The 6,684-nt window shown below is 36.4% G+C and overlaps 1 non-coding gene across 1 annotated transcript; it reads left to right on the forward strand.

Moving 5' to 3' along the window:
* Window positions 1-355: 355 nt before the first annotated feature.
* Window positions 356-463, forward strand: LOC112798567 (small nucleolar RNA R71). Its single transcript, XR_003200175.1, has one exon. It is a non-coding gene; the product is annotated as a small nucleolar RNA R71 (small nucleolar RNA).
* Window positions 464-6,684: the final 6,221 nt, after the last annotated feature.

The raw sequence follows: 6,684 nt of genomic DNA on the forward strand, positions 1-6,684 counted from the left end.
CAGGATCATAAGCTTCTTCTTCAGATGAAGCGTCCTTAGTACTGCATGGTGCAGCTTACATTCCAGACAGACTTTAAGAAATCTTATTGACTTGCTGAGTCAATAATTTGTTCTGAGCCAATATGGCATTTAGAGTATCAATCTCAAGAACTCCTTTCTTCTGATTCGTCCCATTGTTTACAGGATTCCTTTCAGAAGTGTACATAAATTGGTTATTTGCAACCATTTCAATCAGTTCTTGAGCTTCTGCAGGCGTCTTCTTCAGATGAAGAGAGCCTCCAGCAGAACTATCCAATGACATCTTAGACAGTTCAGACAGACCATCATAGAAGATACCTATGATGCTCCATTCATAAAGCATGTCAGAAGGACACTTTCTGATCAATTATTTGTATCTTTCCCAAGCTTCATAGAGGGATTCACCTTCCTTTTGTCTGAAGGTTTGGACTTCCACTCTAAGCTTACTCAATTTTTGAAGTGGAAAGAACTTTGCCAAGAAGGCATTAACTAGCTTTTCCCAAGAGTTCAGGCTTTCTTTAGGTTGTGAGTCCAACCATGTCCTAGCTCTGTCTCTTACAGCAAAAGGGAATAGCATAAGTCTGTAGACCTCAGGGTCAACCCCATTAGTCTTGACAGTGTCACAGATTTGCAAGAACTCAGCTAAAAACTGATGAGGATTTTCCAATGGAAGTCCATGGAACTTGCAATTCTGTTGCATCAGAGAAACTAATTGAGGCTTAAGCTCAAAGTTGTTTGCTCCAATGGCAGGGATAGAGATGCTTCTCCCATAGAAGTTGGGAGTAGGTGCAGTAAAGTCACCCAGCACTTTCTTTGCATTGTTGGCATTGTTGTTGTTTTCGGCTTGCCTTAGGTTCTTCTTCTTTGAAGATTTCTGTTAGGTCCTCTACAGAGAGTTGTGCCTTAGCTTCTCTTAGTTTTCGCTTCAAGGTCCTTTCAGGTTCAGGGTTAGCCTCAACAAGAATGCTTTTGTCTTTGCTCCTGCTCATATGAAAGAAAGAAAATAAGAAAATATGGAATCCTCTATGTCACAGTATAGAGATTCCTTGAGGTGTCAGAGGAAAAGAAAAATAGAAGGGGTAGAAAATTTGAACTTATCAAGAAAGATGGAGTTCGAATTGTGCATTAAGGATGAGTGTTAGTCCATAAATAGAAGGATGTGAAAAGAGGGGAAGAAATTTTTGAAAATAAATTAAAAGGATTTTAAAAACATTTTGAAAAATACTAATTGATTTTCGAAAACTAAGAGTGGAAAAGAAATCAAGTGATTTTTGAAAAAGATTTTGAAATAAGAAATTAAAAAGATATGATTGAAAACTATTTTGAAAAAGATGTGATTTAAGAAGATATGATTGAAAAAGATATAATTTTAAAAAGACATGGTTGAGAAGATATGATTTGAAAAACAATTTAAAAAGATTTGATTTTGAAAATTAACGACTTGGCTAACAAGAAAAGATATGATTCAAACATTAAACCTTTCTCAACAGAAAAGGCAACATACTTGAAATGTTGAATCAAATCATTAATTGATAGCAAATATTTTTGAAAATGGAAACAAATTGATTTTGAAAAAGATTTGATTGAAAAGATTTGATTTGAAAAAGATTTGATTTTGAAAAATGTTGAAAACTTGAAAAAAAAATTTGAATTGAAAACAAAATCTTCCCTCTTGTGCCATCCTGGCGTTAAACGCCCAGAATGGTGCACATTCTGGCGTTTAACGCCCAAAGCACTACCCTTTCAGGCGTTAAACGCCCAACCAGGCACCCTGGCTGGCGTTTAAACGCCAGTTTGCCTTCTTCACTGGGCGTTTTGAACGCCCAGCTTTTTCTGTGTAATTCCTCTGCTGTATGTTCTGAATCTTCAATTCTCTGTATTATTGACTTGAAAAGACACAAATTAAAAAATTTCTTTTTTTGGATTTTTAATAATGAGGAATAATCAAAATGCAACTGAAATCAAATAAACAATGCATGCAAGACACCAAACTTAAAAGTTTGTATACTATTGACACTAACAAGTTGAGAATGCATATGAGAAACAACAAAACACTCAAGACAAGAGAATTTAAAGATCAGAGCAAGTAAATCATCAAGAACAACTTGAAGATCACTGAAGACACATGAATGAATGTAAGAAGAACAAAAACATGCAATTGACACCAAACTTAAAATGATACTCTAGACTCAACAAGAAACATAAAATATTTTTGGTTTTTATGATTTTGTAAATTTTTTTGAATTTTTCGAAAATTAAGTGGAAAAAGAAAATAAAGATATCAAAATTCTTAATGAGAATTCCAGGAATCATGCAATGTTAGTCTAAAGCTTCAGTCTAAAGGAATTAGACATGGCTAGCCAAGCTTCAGCAGGACATTGCATTCAAGAGCTAAATTGATGAAGATCAATCAGCTTTGGTGATGATAAGAACATCACCTTGAAACACTAGAATTCATTCTTAAGAACTCTAAAAAAAATACCCAATCTAAGCAACAAGATGAACCGTCAGTTGTCCAAACTCAACAATCCCCGGCAACGGCGCCAAAAACTTGGTGCACGAAATTGTGATCATCAATGGCGCCATCAACATGGTACGCTCAATTGCAATCTCAATTATTTATCACAACTTCGCACAACTAACCAGCAAGTGCACTGGGTCATCCAAGTAATAAACCTTACGCGAATAAGGGTCGATCCCACGGAGATTGTTGGTATGAAGCAAGCTATGGTCACCTTGTAAATCTTAGTCAGGCAAACTCAAATGGTTATGGATGATGTATGAATAAAACATAAAGATAAAGATAGAGATACTTATGTAATTCATTGGTGAGAATTTCAGATAAGCGTATGGAGATGCTTTGTCCCTTCCGTCTCTCTGCTTTCCTACTGTCTTCATCCAATCCTTCTTACTCCTTTCCATGGCAAGCTGTATGTAGGGTTTCACCATTGTCAGTGGCTACCTCCCATCCTCTCAGTGAAAATGTTCAACGCACCCTGTCACGGCACGACTATTCAGCTGTCGGTTCTCGATCATGTCGGAATAGAATCCAGTGATTCTTTTGCGTCTGTCACTAACGCCCCACAATCGCGAGTTTGAAGCTCGTCACAGTCATTCAATCATTGAATCCTACTCAGAATACCACAGACAAGGTTTAGACCTTCTGGATTCTCTTAAATGCCGCCATCAATTCTAGCTTATACCACGAAGATTCCGATTAAAGGATCCAAGAGATAAACATTCAAGCCTTGTTTGCTTGTAGAACAGAAGTGGTTGTCAGGCACTCGTTCATAAGTGAGAATGATGATGAGTGTCACATAATCATCACATTCATCATGTTCTTGGGTGCAAATGAATATCTTAGAACAAGAACAAGCTGAATTGAATAGAAGAACAATAGTAATTGCATTAATACTCGAGGTACAGCAGAGCTCCACACCTTAATCGATGGTGTGTAGAAACTCCACCATTGAAAATACATAAGAACAAGGTCTAGGCATGGCCGAGAGGCCAGCCCCCAAAACGTGATCAAAAGATTCAAAGATCTAAAGATGAAAATACAATAGCAAAAGGTCCTATTTGTAGAGAACTAGTAGCCTAGGGTTTACAAGGATGAGTAAATGACATAAAAATCCACTTCCGGGCCCACTTGGTGTGTGCTTGGGCTGAGCATTGAAGCATTTTCGTGTAGAGACTTCTCTTGGAGTTAAACGCCAGCTTTTGTGCCAGTTTGGGCGTTTAACTCCCATTCTTGTGCCAGTTCCGGCGTTTAACGCCGGGCAGTTTTGAGCTGATTTGGAACGCCAATTTGGGCCATCAAATCTTGGGCAAAGTATATACTATTACACATTGCTGGAAAGCCCAGGATGTCTACTTTCCAACGCTTTTAAGAGCGCGCCAATTGGGCCTCTGTAGCTCCAGAAAATCGACTTCGAGTGCAGGGAGATCAGAATCCAACAACATCTGCAGTCCTTTTCAGCCTCTGAATCAGATTTTTGCTCAGGTCCCTCAATTTCAGCCAGAAAATACCTGAAATCACAGAAAAACACACAAACTCATAGTAAAGTCCAGAAAAGTGAATTTTAACTAAAAACTAATAAAAATATACTAAAAACTAACTAAAACATACTAAAAACATACTAAAAACAATGCCAAAAAGCGTATAAATTATCCGCTCATCATTAATCTTATGAATTTGAATGTATTGGAAAATAACTCTTGTTCTATATGAATTCTTGTTGATTCTTAAAAAAGTTATCTCACTTAAATACTAGCTTGAAAGTAAATTCCTCCTAAACCACTAATTGCCTTGACTTAATGGGATACGTGACATATAATCCTCTTATATTTGGGTAATTAGGATTTTTGTGGCTAATAAACTAGAATTTGACCTAACCCTTTAATCTATATTAAGTGACCAAGAAATTGGCGGTTGATTAGGTTATAGGAGACTAAATCACTAAGGAATTAAGGTTTACTCAATTATAGTTTGCCATGAATTGAATCTTGCATGATTAAAATAGTTGATAAGAAATATAAATCCTGAAAAATAAACATCTCTGAAACCTTAACTGTTCTCTCTCATACTTTCTCACACCAAGTTCACTGTTTGCCTTCTTAATCACTAAATTACCGTTTATTGTTTCTGAGCCCCAAAGCACCAATTTCTGCTTGTCTGGCTAAGTGAATCATTCAATTGTTGTTGCTTGGTCCATCAATCCTCGTGGGATCAAAACTCACTCACCTAAGGTATTACTTGGTACGACCCGGTGCACTTTCCAGTTAGTTTGTGGATTGTAAATTCTGCACCAAGTTTTTGGTGCCGTTGTCGGGGATTGACTTTGATTGACAACTACCCGTTGTTTGATTGCTTAGATTAGGCGTTCTTAATTTTGAGTCTTATTTATTCATGTTCTTTAATTTTCAAAAATTAATTCTTAAGTTGTTTAAAAATTTTTCCTTAATTTATGAAATTAAGTTTGGTGTCCTCTTAGTTATTTTATTTTATTTTTCCTAGTTGTTTTCCTTTTTAAGTTTGAAATTTGTGTTCCATTTTTCTTATTAGTTGTTCAAAATTTCTGTTTAATATATTCAGTTATTTTATTTTATTTGTTTTACTGAGGTTACCTCACTAGGAATTCTCTTCACCCTGACGTAGAGATTTCCACTTTTTCTTACTCTCTATTTGTTTATGAGCAGGAATAGGAACAAAGAACCTCTTCTATACTTTGATCCTGAGATTTAAAAGACCTTGAGAAGGCGTTTATAGTAGGCTAGAGCTTACAAAACCGGTGAGAATCTCAAGGATAATTTTGACAAGAAAGTTGAAGAGTTCACTATGGATCCCAACAACAACAATCTTGTTAATCCCAATGCTCTCCATGACCCTAATATTCCTGAGCAACCCAAAAGGACACTTGGTTCATACACTGCTCCTAGTCCTAATTTCTACGGAAATAGTATTCTTGTACCTCCTGTTATTGCTAAAAACTGAGTTGAAGCCTCGGCTCATTACTTTGGTGCAACAGAATTGCCAATTTCATGGACTCCTACAAGAAGACCCAAACTTTTTTATCTCTAATTTCCTGCACAACTGTGAAACTGTAAAGACCAATGGTGTTCAACTTGATGTTTATAAGTTGCTCCTATTTTCGTTTACTGTACGAGACAAAGCCAAGCAGTGGCTTGATACACAGCCTAAGGAGAGCTTGGATACTTGGGATAAATTGGTTAACAGGTTTCTGCCCAAGTTCTTTCCTCCTCAGAAGCTGACTAAGTTGAGGACAGATGTTCAGACTTTCAGGCAGAGAGAGGGTGATTCTCTTTATGAAGCCTGGGAGAAGTACAATTTGATGCTCAAAAAATGCCCTCCTGGCATGTTTTTAGGCTGGATTCAGTCACAGATCTTCTATCATGGAGTCTCTTAGACCGCTAAAATGTCTCTAGATATTTCTACAGGCGGATCCTTCCACATAAAGAAGACTCTTGAAGAGGCTATGTAGTTAATTGAAATGGTTGCTAATAACCAATACTTGTATTCTTATGAGAGGACATCTGTGAAGAAAAAAGTCATGGAATTGGATGCTTTGGATGTTATTTGATGGCGTGAAAATGCATTTCACACAAACTAACCGGCAAGTATACCGGGTCGCATCAAGTAGTATAACTCACAAGAGTGAGGTCGATCCCACAGGGATTGAGGGATTGAGCAACTTTAGTTAGATGATGAATTTAGTTAAGCTAATATTGATGAAATGGATTGATACAGAGTAAATTGCAATAATTCTAAGGTGCAGAATGTAAATTGACTAGAAGTAAATGGTAGAAAGCTAAACTGACTGAAACTTAAAGTACAAGAAATTAAAATAACTGAATCTTAAATTGCAAGAAAAGTAAATAACTAAAGATTAAAGTGCTGGAGTTAAGAATGTAAAAATATTAAATAGCAAGGAAACGTAAAATTGCATGAATAATAAAAGGACTTGGGTGCTGGGAATCAAAACAGAACTAATGCGTATAAATTGCAGCAAGTGCGAAATCAAAGTAGGAAGAACTCAAAGAAAATGACTCATCAGGGATTGGAGATATTATAATCCTTCATGAACCAACTGGGTCTCAACTTCTTTCTCAATCATATGCATAGATCTACGGCGGATTGAATTTGAT

Source organism: Arachis hypogaea, chromosome 4, assembly GCF_003086295.3.
Source record: "Arachis hypogaea cultivar Tifrunner chromosome 4, arahy.Tifrunner.gnm2.J5K5, whole genome shotgun sequence".
Classification (NCBI taxonomy): domain Eukaryota; kingdom Viridiplantae; phylum Streptophyta; class Magnoliopsida; order Fabales; family Fabaceae; genus Arachis; species Arachis hypogaea.